The sequence below is a fragment of the Aythya ferina genome (genome assembly GCF_964211825.1).
Source record: "Aythya ferina genome assembly, chromosome: 8".
Classification (NCBI taxonomy): Eukaryota; Metazoa; Chordata; class Aves; order Anseriformes; family Anatidae; genus Aythya; species Aythya ferina.
Genome location: NC_140304.1, coordinates 1,342,602 through 1,357,173, shown reverse-complemented (window position 1 = coordinate 1,357,173; position 14,572 = coordinate 1,342,602). Strand labels below are relative to the sequence as shown.

Below are 14,572 nucleotides of genomic sequence, written 5' to 3'. Positions count from 1 at the left end.
ATATGCAAATACCAGGTGCCCCTCAACTTAGATCTCAGATTGCTGGATGGTAAATTCCCTCCGCCTCCAGACATGCACAGGCACTGAGAGACATCTTAGTCAATTGCCAGACTCATCATCATCTGCAAAAACAGAGTACCAGCATTCACTACCATGCCGGCTCTGATGCCCACCTCCTCTGCAACGCTGACTACTACTGATGAAACATACTGTTGTGCAATACCTCTTTGTTCCCAGCTCCTTTACCTCAGCTGCTCATTAGCTCTACCTGAGAAATGCGCCTTTGCAGTGCCACACTAAAATGTGCACGAAGTCCGGGGGGGGCATGCATTCAGAGTTGCGGGGGCCAACCGCCCCGAGCCCCAAGGGACCGGCCTCGGGCAGTGCGGGGACTGGCCGTCCCAGGGCCTGGGGGGCTGGTCTCAGGTGGTGCAGTTGCCAGCCATCCTGAGCCTTGTGGAGCCAGCCTCGGGAGGCGAGGAGGCCGGCATTCCAGAGGCCCGGGGTTCTGGCCTCGGGCGGCACAGGTGCCAGCCATCCTGAGCTCTGGGGGTTCGGCCTCAGGCTCTCAGGAACCAGAGAGCCTGAGGCCGAACTGCTTTGGCGCAGCTACCAAGTCGCCTGTCTAATCTGTCCAGTAGAAGGTGGCAATGAGGATATCAAGACCTAAGTAGCACAAAATGTGATGATTGTATCAGGAAACATTTGATACAGAAAAAATTACACACAGAAGAAATGATCCCTTTAAGCTCCCACTGCAAGACAAGAGGTGTTCAGCTCCTAATTGAACATCAGCATTATTCTGATGAAGTCAAGTGTTCAATACCCTCAGGATGGCTTCCCCAGGGCCTGCCAAGCACCAGGAGCAACAGCACAGCACAGCCCAGACAACACAGAACACAGATGACAAGCTGGGACTGCCCTGCCTAGCATGCGCTCACGCTGTATGTGACAGAACTCCCCACACATAATCTCTCTGCCTGACCTGATCAATCCTGAAAGGCCCCATCCTCTGCAATGACTTAAAAGCACAGATCCTCACCCTATGGGTCCATTCACAACCCCAACTCGAACATAGCACTTGCCCCCCTACTTAGCTTGGGAATGCTGGGAGGCAGGTTCCACCCTCATCAAGGAATACAAAGGCTAGCCAGGACATTGCTTCAAGCACAAGGCTCCTCTTCACCTGCAGAAATAAAGTGCCATCAGGCACTGGCACACCAGCCAAACCTCTTCCAGTGAAACAACCTCCTCAGAAACAAAACAGTAGTCAACTGACCTGCTCTGCTACTGAAATCAGATAGACACCCTTTAGACAACTCCCCATCTCCCCTGCCAACCACTCCCCAACACACAGTATTTCCCCCTCAACTTAATTCTCAGGGCTCAGAATCCATCCTCAATGTGGACCACAGAGGCCAGCTAGGATGTTCCCAGTACCTTCTTCGTCCCTGGAAAAGAGGAGTCACCCAGAAGTACACCAATAGACTACTACACCAAAAACAATGCCCGTTTTCCAACTTTTCTCCACTCACCTTCCCAATCCAGACTTAGCACTTCCATTCACTGTGCTGAGCCAAGGTCACGGGGCTTAGACCAAGGAGAAAGAACAGACCAACATGACAATCCACAAAACAGTCTATACCCACTCCTCTTCTTTCCTCCCCCACTGCAACAGCCAAGTAGCCCCAGAGCCCCGTGCCCCAACCCAGTACCACCGCTTTGCTCACCTAGCATCCCAAGGAGATGCATCACACTCCCAGCTCCTCTTGCACTCCGAGCATCTCCAGCATTTCAGGAACTGGAACCGCTGATGTCTGATGTGCCTCAGAAACGTGGCAGGAGACATACTCTGCTGTCACAAGGTGCTTGCAAAGCCGGCCTGACAGGCGAAGCAGACTAACACAGTCCACCAACCAACTCAGGGTCCCCACTGCCATCCACTCACCCTCATGCCTCATTCAAGTTTCCGTGTCCATGCCCTGGGCTACAAGAAACAAAGAGAGAAGGTCATATCCATGATGGACACACAAACAGTACAGCTCCTTGCAGAGGACTCAAACACAGAGACCAGAGCCAGACAAATAAAAAAAACACCCTGAAGTCCACAAATGCCAAAAGGCCATGAAAGCACCCAGCAGGGGTAATCACAGACTTACCCTTTACAGATGACAAAGGAAACCCTGCTCAGTCTCTTGGTAATGCTGTACCTACGTGGTCAAGCCTCTTGTAGCATGTAATCAAGCTGGTTTTAGTCCTTTGGAGAGTTACACAAGTGGGTTGATTCATCTAGAGATTAATATACAACTAAAAACATGAGCGTTTCCCACCATCCCAAAAAACAGTGAGCCAGCAACGTCTACTAAATATCCCTCTATTAAGTGAATTCCAAGCACTTAAAATCCAGAAATCCATAGACTCCAGCCTGCCTAAATAACCCTGCAACTGACTGAAGGAAAAACAAAGCACTTACACCAAAGAGCAGACCAGGCTGAATGAGCTCTCTTGGCATGCCTGGGGCACATATAACTTCTGTCCCTGCTCAACACCCAAAAACAGAGAACCAGCATTCACTACCATGCCGGCTCTGACACCCACCTCCTCCACAACACTGACTACTACTGATGCATCATACCATTGTGCAATACCTCTCTGCTCCCAAGTCCTTTACCTCAGCTGCTCATTAGCTCTACCTAAGAAATGCACCCAGGCAGCCCAGGACATGCTATAACAATTTCTCCCCTGAAGAAGAGCTGCATGCAATACAGGCACCTACTACTATATAAATTGCTTTAATTTACTGGATCCCAATGTTATAAGTGAGACCACACAATTTTTCTGGTCTATCAAAAGTATTTTATTAATTAAGTAATTAAGTAAGCAGGCACAAGCAAAAAAGCGCTGGGCGGGAGTCTCCCGCCCACCACAGGAGCTGGGAGAGTGATGCATCTCCTTGGGATGCTAGGTGAGCAAAGTGGTGGTACTGGGTTGGGGCACGTGGCTCTGGGGCTGCTTGGGGAGTCTCCGCTCCACCACAGCACGCAACTTCCCTTTCCAGTGTCGCTTTTTTATAGCATTCAAGTTCTGGCTTGTCAAGACTTGTCAAGTCTTCTGAGGCTGCGCAGTCTGTTGTTGGTGGTCGTTATTCTTCCTCCGGTGATCACGCATTGTGCTCGTGTTCAGGCGGGGGAAGTGAAGCGGCAAGACAGGATGTCTTGCGGTGGGTGGTATTTCACAGAATCTTTGTTTTAACAAGGATGTTTACCCAACCCCCCTTCCCCATTTGTCTACTTGCTTAATCCCCATGTCACAATGCCATGAGTTGCGAAACTTTATCTCCTCAGTAGATTCTTCAAATTCTCAAGGACAATGAACAAACCTCCTACTAATTTATCACACCAATAGTTGTTACCTCACAAATATGTGCGTATCAGTCTTTACTTGAAAACGCAACAGTCCATATACTCTGACCCACCTAAAGAACCCTGCAACTGACTGACGGAAAAACAAAGCACTTATCCCAAAGAGCAGCCCAGGCAAAATGAGCTCTGATCCCATACCTGGGGCTATAATACCATTTGGCCCCGCCCAGCACCCAAACCAAATCACCTGGGAAAGGGGATGGGCAAAGCACAAGGAAGTAGAAAGAAGAGGAGCAGCAGCTCTGGTTTATTTACTTATTACCAAAAAGGCTATGCTGATGGGTCAAAACACACTACAGGACATTGGGTCCCACACCACCAGAGGCCAGACCCCAGGGTCTTGGGACGGCCAGTCACCACGTCACCTGAGGCCGGCATCCTGGACCACAGGAGTGCCATCCTGAGGCCGGGCCCCGCGCCACGGGATGGCTGGCAACCATGGCACCCAAGGCCAGCCCCACGGCCCCTGGGACAGACGGCACCAGCGCCGCCCGAGGCAGGCAACTTCGGGCTCGGGACCTGCCGTCCCCAAGCCAACTGAGGTCAGCCCCCAGACCCTGGTGCGGCTAGCACACGCGTCGCCCGAGAACAGACCCTTGAGGCTCAAGACAGCCGGCCCCTGCGAGCCTGAGCCTGTCCGCCCCGGGCCACCGGAAAGCCAGCCCCCTTGCCGCCTGAGGCCAGCCCCCCGAACCATAGGACCTTCGGTCCCCAGCCCCTTGTCTGCTGAGGCCAGACCCCAGGGGCTCAGGACAGCCATCTCCCACGTCTCTGGAGGCCACACACCCAGGCCCAGCGACCGGTGATCCCTAAGTCGCCCAACAGCAACCCCCTGGTTCACGGCACGGCCGGCCACCATGCCACCCGAGGCTGGACCCCCGGGCCCTAGGACCACCGTTCCCCCCTCTGCCCGAGGCCGAACCCCGCATCGCCAGAGGCTAGCCCCTGGGGCTCAGGACAGCTGGTCCCTGTGCCGCCCGAGGCCAGCCCCTTGGGCTCTGGACGGCCGGGCCCAGTGAGTCTGAGGCCAACCCTGCAGGGCTTGGTACAGCTGGTACCTGTGCCTCCAGAGGCCGGGCCCCCGGGGCTCGGGACTGCTGGCCTCAGCGCTGTTTGAGGCCGGCTCCCCGGGGCTCAGGTCGACCAGCCCCCGCAAGCCTGAGGCAGAACCCCCCGGGCTCAGAAAGGCTGGTTCCCGTGCCGGCTGAGGCCGGCCCCCCTAGTCCTCTGGCCAGTTGGCCCCTGTACCACCTGAGGCCGCCCCCCTGGGCCATGGGACAGCCAGCCCCCGCATCGTTCGAGGATGGCCCCCTGGGCCCCAGGACTGCCGGCCCCCTAGCCACCCAAGGCCGGACCCCCAGGCCTTGGGATGGCTGGCCATTGCACTGCCTGAGGCCGGCCCCTCGGGACTCAGGACAACTTGAACCTGTGCCGCATGAAGCCGGAACCCAGGGCCCTGGGACGGCCAGCCCCCGCGCAGGTCGAGGCTGCCTCCCCGGAGCTCGGGATGGCTGGCCCCCATGCTGGACGAGGCCGGCCCAACAGACCCTGGGTTGGCCAGCTCCTGCGCTAACCGAGGTCGGCCCCCCACCCCACAGGACAGTCAGCACCTGCGCCATCCGAGGCTGGCACCCTGGGGCCTGGGACGTCCAGACCCATGCCGCCCGAGGCCGGCCCACCGGGCCCTGGGACGGTTGTCCCTCGCGCTACCCAAGTCCGGATCCCCAGGGCTCATGACTGCTCACCCCCGTGATGCCTGAGGCCAGACACCAGGCTCTGGGACAGCTGGCCCGTGCGCCACCCAAGGCCAGCCCCCCAGGCCCCTCGAAGGCTGGCTCCCATGCTGCCTGAGGCCAGCACCCTGGGCCCCGGAACAACTGGGCCCCGTGCCACCCGTGGCAGACCCCTTGAGCCTCGGGATGGCTGGCCACTGTGCCGTTGGATTCCGACATCCTGGAGCTCAGGCTGGCCAGTCCCTATGCCAGATGAGGATGACACACCGGACCCTGGAATAGCTGGCCCCCGCGCTGCACGTGGCCAGCCCCCTGGGCCTCTGGAAATCCGGCCTCTGCGCTTCCTGAGGCCGGCCCCACGGGGCTCAGGACGGTTGGCACCCGTGCCGCCCAAAGCCGGACCTCCGGACCCCAGGATGGCCAGAACCCATGCCACCTGAGGCTGGCCTCCCATGCCCCAGAACGGCCGGCCCCCGCGCTGCCTGATGCTGGGCCACCCGGGCCATTGGACAGCCGGCGCCCCCGACGCCTGAGGCTGGCCCCCCGTGGCTCCAGAAGGCCGGCCCCTGCACCGACCGTGGCCGGCCAGACTCCGCATCCACCAGGGCCGGCACCCTGGGCCCCAGGACCACCGGCACCTGAGCCACCCATGGCCAGCCATGCAGGCCACAGGACAGCTGGCCACCGCGCCACTTGAGGCCAGTCTCCTGGAACTCGTTACGGCCAACTTCCATGCTGCCCAAGGCCGGCCCCATCAGCCCCGTGACCGCCGGCTCCTGAGCCAGCGAGGCTGGCCCCCCAGGCCACAGGACAGCCGGCCCCCGCATCACCTGAGGCTGGCCCCCCAGGCTTGGGATGGCTGGCACCCACGCCTCCAGACGCCAGCCACCCGGGGCTCAGGACAGTTGGCCGCTGTGCTGCCTGAGGCTGGCCCACTGGGGCTCGGGTCAGCCGGGTCGGCCGTCCCCCACACTGACAGAGGCCAGCCACCTGGGGCTCGGGCTGGCCGGCCCCCGCATCGCTTAAGGCCCGCAACCTGCAGCTTGGGTCACCCAGCCCCCCCGCCACCCAAAGCCAGCCCCCACAGGGCTTGGGATGACCAGCCCCCGTGCCACCTGAGGCCGGCCGCCTGGGCCCCAGGACGGCTGGGCACTGCACCATCCGAGGCCTGCCCCCCCCCTGTGGTCAGGACGGTCGGCCTCCGTGTTGCCTGGGGCCAGTCCCCCAGGCCTCTGGATGGCTGCCCCCTACTCAGGAGGCTGTAGAGAGGTGGGAGTTGGTCTGTTCTCCCACGTGCCTGGTGACAGGATGAGGGGGAATGGGCTTAAGTTGTGCCAGGGGAGTTTTAGGTTGGATATTAGGAAGAACTTCTTTACCGAAAGGGTTGTGAGGCATTGGAACAGGCTGCCCAGGGAAGTGGTGGAGTCACCATCCCTGGAAATCTTTAAAAGATGTTTAGATGTAGAGTTTTGTGATATGGTTTAGTGGAGGACTTGTTAGTGTTAGGTCAGAGGATGGACTCGGTGATCTTGAGGTCTCTTCCAATCTTGAAATTCTGTGATTCTGTGTAATTTCAGCTCGATAGGCATGAGCCTGACCCTAGCACATTACAGTGAGTTGTGCCACTTTGGAACTGCCAGTCATGACACCGTTTTTTCAAGCATTTTACCAGTTTTTTAGGATTTTGCAGTTGTTCATGGGTGAATTTCCAAAATACTGGAAGTACCCACTGCTCTAGAAACCTGCCCATATCCTCCCATACTCCCTGCCACTCACAACTATCCTGCCTCAGGACTGATCTCTGGATGAGATTCCCAAGTAGTTGTTTAACTTTAAACAAAACCTGAAGCACATTCAGGAGACATAACAACAAGACCATGCTGGTCTGAGTATCCCAAGGATATTCAATATCTTGGAGAACTATTGTAACAAGCTCGGAGGATAAGAGGGTGGTGAAGGAGAAAGGGAGAGTGAACGAGTAAGTAAAAATATCTTCCCCTTTCCCCTTCCCCTTTCTCCTTCCCGTTTCCCCTCCACAGATTGGCTCCCTGATTAAAAAAGGCAATAGGTGTAATTGCTAATAGTTTCTGAGATAGTTTCCAAAGTATAGAGTCGATGACATTGATGAGTACAGATACCAAGTTACAGTTATGACCAGATATTTCATCATCTCATAAGCCACTGTTACAAAGCACAGTACCATAATGATCTTAAACCGGGGCCCGGAGAGAATAAACAACAGGACAGAGAGCACATATGGAAAATAATGTGCTATAATACTCAATTTGGAAAACAGGTGCAGCAGACTTGAGATTAAAGCAATCAGCATTATGACAAGCAACTATTAAGCAGGTCTAATACCAATTTTAGTTTAACACACTCTGGTCAGATCTGTCATTATCTCAACCCTTCGAGCCCCACGTTGGGCACCAAAAAGGACTGCTGTGGTTTAACCCAGCCGGCATCTAAACACCACACATCCGTTCACTCACCCTCCCCCCTCCCTCTCTGGGATGGGGGAGAGAAATGGGAAAGTGAAGCCCGTGAGTTGAGATAAGGACAGTTTATTAAGACAGGAAAAAAATAACAATAATAATAATAATAGCAATAATGATGATAATAGTACTACTACTAGTAATGTGTACAAAACAAGTGATGCACAATGCAATTGCTTACCACCCGCTGACCAATGCCCAGCCTAACCCTGAGGAGTCTGGCCCATCTCCCTGTGGTGGTTTTACCATGCTGGGCAGCTAAACCCCACAACTGCTCTCTCACTCCCCCTCTTTAGATGAGGAGGGGGAGAAGTAAAGCAAAGAACAACTCATGGGTTGAGATAAGGAAAATTTAATTAAATGGAAATAATAATAATAATTAAATAAAGATTATTATGAACTAAACAATTTAACTAATGTGAAATACAAAAGGGAAAGGGGAAAAGGGAGGGGGAAAGGGAAAATTAAAAAAAAAAAAAGGAGGAAAACAAACAGATAAAACAAATGAAAGCTATGTGGAAGTGCAGAGGAAAGAAATTACTCTCTACTTCCCACCAATGAGCGATGATTGACCACGTCCTTGAAGCAGGGCCTCAACACACGTAGCCGGTATTCGGGAAGAGGACCAACGTTTTCACAACAAGAGCCCACCCCTCCCCTCTTCTTCCTGTTTCCACCTTTTATTGCTGAGTGTGACACCACATGGTATGGAATATCCCTTTGGTTGGTTTAGGTCAGCTGCCCTGGTGATGTTTCTCTTCTCACCTTTTGCCCACCCCCTAGGAGGGTTAGAGAGAGGCCCGATGCTGTGCCAGCACTGCTTAGCAGTAGACACAACACTGGTGTGATAACACTGCTGTTCCAGCTACAAGTGCAGAGTACAGCACTATATGGGCTGCTGCAGGGAAAGTTAACGTTCCAGCCAGACCCAGTACACTCCCCTGGCTAGCCACTCCTATATATTGTTCAGCATGACATCAGATTGTATGGAATTCCCCTTTGGCTAGTTTGGGTCAGCTGTCCTGGGTCTGTCCCCTCTCAGCTCCTGCTGCACCTCCAGCCTGCCTGTTGGCAGGACAGAGCAAGAAGCTGAGATGTCCTTGGCTTGGTATAAGCATTGCTCTGCAACAATTGAAACATCGGGGTGTTATCAGCACTCTTCTCATCCTAAGCCAAAACATAGCATTCTACCAGCTGCTAGGAAGAAAATTAACTCTGTCCTAACTGACACCAGGACAACCCGCGCCGGCCGGCCCCCCAGCCCACGGGACAGATGGGCCCCGCACCACCCAAGGCCGGCCCCCTGGTCCTCTAGTAGGCCGGCCCCCCGGGGGTCGGGACAGACTGACCCCGCGCCACCCAAGGCCAGCCCCCCAGTCCTCTGGAAGGCCGGAGCCCTCACCGCCCAAGGCCGGCCACACGGAGCTTGGGATGGCTGGCTCCTGCGCTGCCCGAGGCCAGACCCTTTGGCTCAGGACAGCTGGTTCCTGAGAGCCTGAGGCCGAACCCCCAGAGCTCAGGATGGCTGGCACCTGTGCCGCCCGAGGCCAGAACCCCGGGCCTCTGGAATGCCGGCCTCCTCGCCTCCCGAGGCTGGCTCCACAAGGCTCAGGATGGCTGGCAACTGCACCACCTGAGACCAGCCCCCCAGGCCCTGGGACGGCCAGTCCCCGCACTGCCCGAGGCCGGTCCCTTGGGGCTCGGGGCGGTTGGCCCCCGCAACTCTGAATGCATGCCCCCCCCGGACTTCGTGCACATTTTAGTGTGGCACTGCAAAGGCGCATTTCTCAGGTAGAGCTAATGAGCAGCTGAGGTAAAGGAGCTGGGAACAAAGAGGTATTGCACAACAGTATGTTTCATCAGTAGTAGTCAGCGTTGCAGAGGAGGTGGGCATCAGAGCCGGCATGGTAGTGAATGCTGGTACTCTGTTTTTGCAGATGATGATGAGTCTGGCAATTGACTAAGATGTCTCTCAGTGCCTGTGCATGTCTGGAGGCGGAGGGAATTTACCATCCAGCAATCTGAGATCTAAGTTGAGGGGCACCTGGTATTTGCATATCTGGGGTGGCTTATGGGAGCTGAGAGTCAGAGCACGGTGGAGCCAGTGGGCTGAATATACTCAGTGCTACTGTGAGGGCGGTTCAGGCTGGGTCATGCTCAGGCTGCTTGTGGCCGGGTCACCAGGCTAATAGAAGAAGCAGGGGGAATTTTGTAGCGTGAGTTCGTGTGCCAGGCAGGACAGTTCCCTTCTGTTCATCTGTCTTGTAGTGTTGCTTCTGCAGAGTGTGTTCTGAGTTATGCTCTCCTTGGGTCTTGATATCCTTCTTGCTTTTTGCACTAGACTGACTAGACTGGGGACTTCGTAGCTGTGCCAAAGGTCCTAAATGCCTGTTTCGTCATCATGATCTGATCTGAGCGTTTTCTGTCTTGCAGTCGCTGCTTAAAGTGCAGATCTGTTTCAGGTCTTGTGCATCACATTTGGTTTCAGATCGCATCTGTTTCCATCCTCACTCTCGCAGAAGTCACCTGGGTCGCATCAGGAGCTCTTGCTTGAGAATTCATTTCCTAAGTGTCTTCTTACGGGGTTTTCACTGCACGTTCTGGTCTCTAGTCTTAAAGGCAGGCTTTTTAGGCCTCCATCATCCCAGTTCTGGCAGTTGCTTCCAGTCGCATGTCGTGACACTTGAGTCTCTCCTTGGGTGTGCTGCAGAGCACCTGTTCGGACTTGCTGTTGCAGTAGGGCTTCCCTCTGGGGGTCACTTTTTCTTGCACCTTGTGTTCTGTGTTTTGTTTGTAACGTTTGCAGTGTGCCTGTGTGTGTGTTTGGTCTGGAGCTGTCCTGCCTGGCAGTTAGTGATGATAGTTAACGTGGCAGTGCATGGGTGTACTAATACACTGTCCTCACTGTTTTTTGCAAAGACATCGGGTCTGCTTCTGGGCACGTACTGAAGGGCAGCTGGCACGGTCATCTCTGTGGTGTTTGGCAGATGTGGAGGTGGGAGAGTTGAGCTGTTTGCGAGCAGCTGTTCGCATAGTGCTTGAATAGTGCTAGAGGAGAGATATGTTGTTGAATTGTCAAAGCTTGCAGATGTGGATGACTTTTTTTTTCCTTTATTTTTTTAAATTCTTTTTTATTTTTTGTCAGCCTTAGATAAACCTTAGGAGGAGCCAGTCAAAGGAAAGAATGCCTTCCGGAACTGTCAAGCTCTCGTTCAGCAGCTCAGTGACTCGCTTGGTCTACTTCTGAGGTGTTGATGCAAGGGGGCTGCTGTTTTGAAACAATAATATTGTAAATGGGGTCCTTTGTGTTGTTGAGGGATGGATGCTAATGCTGGCAGCTGAATGATTATCTTGTGACTATTTTCATTTATTAAAGCTGAAACACAGTGTACAACACGGGACTTGACGACCAGAGCTGCTTTTGGCAAGGTAAGCAGTGAACAGATATAGCACTTACTTTAGGGGTGTGGTTGTCACTAGTTACCTAACTACTAACTACAGAAAATACAGTAAAAATCCTGTTTATATTTCAGAGGTGTTGTGGCTGGCCTAAGACAGCAGATGGAAGCATCTGCCCGAGGGCAGGTGAGGGAGCAGATGAGAGGAACTGTCCGAGCTGTGCTGTGGCTTTGGATGATGCCTCTGCCTATGCTTTTCTTTTTCTTTCACAGGCTTTTCTTTCTCTCACACAGGCTCAGAGGGGCCAAGCTGCGCTCTGAAGAGCAGCACGAGAAGGGCGGGCTGGTTGCAAGCTGAGTTGGAACAGAATGGCCAAGTAGCACAAGGTGACTGCGAAGGGTATCCATCTTGCTTAGCAGGTGCCGTGGCAGGCTCTCCACAGAACTGGCTGAGGATTTGAGAAGAGGTTACCGAGCATCAAGGAGCGGCCTGTGCAGGGATGGCTTCCAAATGGTATGGTCGCTTTCTCTTCTGTTTATCAGGTGCCATAGGTGAGCTGGTCTGTGACATTAGTCTTTAGAATTGGGATAAAGCACAGGTCACTTGAATGCCGCAGGGCATCTGAGAAGGGTGTTCTAGCAGAAAAAGCTTGTCTGGCATGGTGGTGCCTGATGGCAGTGTGTTTCCTCAGGTGAAGAGGTGCCTGAAGCCCCATCCTATCTAGCCTGCACACAATTATCTGAGAATGAAAGCTGTTTTCCAGTAATTCAGAAAGTGAAGTTATGTCTTAGCCTTGAGCATCTGGGGCCTGTGCCTGGGCATTTGGACCTGTCTGTAACATTTGGCACTAACACTAATACTTTTCTTTTGGCATATGTTTAGGGTTTGGGGCCTGTGTCCAGGATTAGGGACCTGTCTGGAGCCATTTGGGCCTTTGTCCTGGGTTTTGGAGCCTGCCTGTAGAGTTCAGGGCCTGTGTTTAGGCTTTTGGAGTCTGCATTTGGGGTTGGGGGGTTTGGGCCAGTGTCTGGAGGAGGGCGGAGCTGCTTGTACACCTTTGGGGCCTGTATCTGGGGGATGGTTGGGAGCTGCTTGTACACTGTAAGGGCCTTGTTGGGGGGCGTTTTGGAGCTGCTTCTACACCTTTGGGGTTTGCATCTGGGGGGGGGGGGATTGGGTGCTGGTTGTACACTGTAGGGGCCTGGTTCGGGGGGGGGGGTTGTAGGAGCTGCTTGTACAACTTTGGGTCCCGGGTCTTGGGGAAGATTGGGGCTTTTTGTACACCTTCGTGGCCTGCCTCTGTGGAGGGTAGGGAGTTACTTGCCCACCTCTGGGGCCTGTGGGGGTGGGTTCGGGGCCTGCATCTGGGGGCTGTTGGGAACTGCTTGTACACCTTTGGGACCTGCCTCTGGGGGAAGGTTGGGAAGCTGCTTGTAGACTTTCGGGGCCTGGGTCTGGGAGGGGCCGGGGCGAGAGAGGGAGTTGGGAGAATCTTATCAAGTAGTGATAGAGCGCTGACAGCATTAAATTGGGATGCTACTTAGTGTCTTTGCTAACTATGGTGCATTGAGCAAATAAACTAAAGCAAGAAGCCTTGGGTCCCTTACCAAGGTCAGTCTCCTGATAAGAGTGTGAGCCTATCTTAAGAAACTGGTAGAAACTGGTCCTTTCTTGTTGACAAGAGCCAAGGAGCAACTGAGTCTGCGCAAAGACAAGTGGTCAACTAGCAGTGATGAGGAAGAGTCATCAATCTTCATCCCCACGACCCCTGATTTATGTAGGAATGTTAATAGTTCTGCCTCAACCAGAGGCTGAGATCTCAAAATCACAGGTGTGACACCTCTGGGGCAAAGGGACCATGATGGATCTGAGAGAGTTGTCATGGAAACAGCAAAGCAGTTAACAACCTGAGTTCATGTGTGAGCTCAGATTGCCAGTGGGACTGCTCAGGGAACTGTCAATGACTGCATTCCCCTGACCAACCCCCTCACTGAGACCCTAATCACCTCAGAAATAATGAACCATTTGTTATGTAAGTACCAAAATCTGGTTAAATTGGGAATTGAGAACCTGTTCCAACAAGGTCCAAAAGAAACCCCTATGGAATTTTTGGACCAACTTTGAAATGCAATGGAAAAAAAAAATAATAAAAACTTGGACCTGGCTTCAGAATGCAAATAGAGGCAATTGGCTAGCCTCTTTCTAGGGCTATTGGCCCCTAATATCAGAAAGAAATTGTCTTAGGCTGCAGGATAAATTTACAACAGTCAGAAATGACGGGTCCTGGGGCATCTACTCTAGCAGGTCCAGTAGTTGAAGATAAACTAGGAAACAAAGAGAGAGGCTTGAATTTGTTGTTGGTTACAGGAGCTTCTTCCTCTGTGTTAATTAGTCTGTAAATGTAAAAGGAACAACTGGCCAACAGGAAAAGGCATTTTTTTTGCAATGCTTGAAATTTAAATTGGGAAAAATGATTGGAATTACAAACTGAGAAAAACAGTCAAGTTTGGTTCATGGTACTAGATTTACAGGATGCCTTTTTCTGCCTGCCCATGGTAACTGAAAGCCAGAAGCTCTTTGCCTTTGAATGGGAAAATCCTAACAGAGGATGGAAAACTCAGCCTACTTGGACAGTGTTACCACAGGGGTTCAAGAATAGCCCCACCATATTCTGGAACTGTGATCTTGAAGCTTGAAAGACCCCTTCCGGAAAAGGGGACATTGTTGCATTTTTATTTTTTTTTCACTAATACCCTGAACACAGCCTCTTTCCTTAGTAACAGAGTTTACAGATTACCCATTCATGACTGCATCAAGACCACGGACACGGTATACTCCATTTGGCCAGATTTAGAGGATACACCCCTAGAAGATGCAGAGGATTGGTATATAGATGGCAGCAGCTTCATCTGCCAGGGACTTTGCCTCACAGGATATCATCAATCTTCATCCTCATGACCCCCAACAACCACCACCAGAATACACTGCGCAAGTGCAGATGGGAGGAGTTTATGGAAATGACTCATTGGAACTAATTTTAATACGAAGCGGGGACAGGTTATGAATATGTATAGGCGTATTGTGAAACTTCATGCATATGTAACTCTTTACTGCATAAAATCAAGGCATGTTGCTGCATCAGGTGCGCATGACTTTGGCAGGACTACCCCCCATGCTGCCCAGTGCTGAATAAACATACCTACTTTACAATCTTACTGATTGTGGAGTCTGTTTTCCGCAAGTCACAGTCATGGTGAAAGTTTAGCATAGCAAAGAAACAGTGTGTATTAGGTAAGGTGAAAAATAGAGTCACACCTCCCAGAAGTCCCAGTCTGTGGTCTTTAAGCTTTTTTTCTTGTTGGGGGAAGGGGGAGAGGGCCAAATATTATCCAGAAAGGTGACCAAATCCGTGCCTAAAAAACTCATCTGATAAAGCTATAAAAGGTTTAAAAAATGATCTTTGCACAGCAAGTTTCAGTTTTCATGAAGCCAAACTGAGATAAATCCAAAAATTTCTACAGAT

At 52.8% G+C, this 14,572-nt stretch overlaps 1 long non-coding RNA gene across 1 annotated transcript; it reads left to right on the top strand.

Annotated features, from left to right (window-relative positions):
• Positions 1–10,492: 10,492 nt before the first annotated feature.
• LOC311440641 lies at positions 10,493–14,264 on the top strand. Its single transcript, XR_014695504.1, has 4 exons — positions 10,493–11,079; positions 11,184–11,235; positions 11,343–11,562; positions 13,827–14,264. It is a non-coding gene; the product is annotated as an uncharacterized lncRNA (long non-coding RNA).
• The last annotated feature ends 308 nt before the right edge of the window (positions 14,265–14,572 follow it).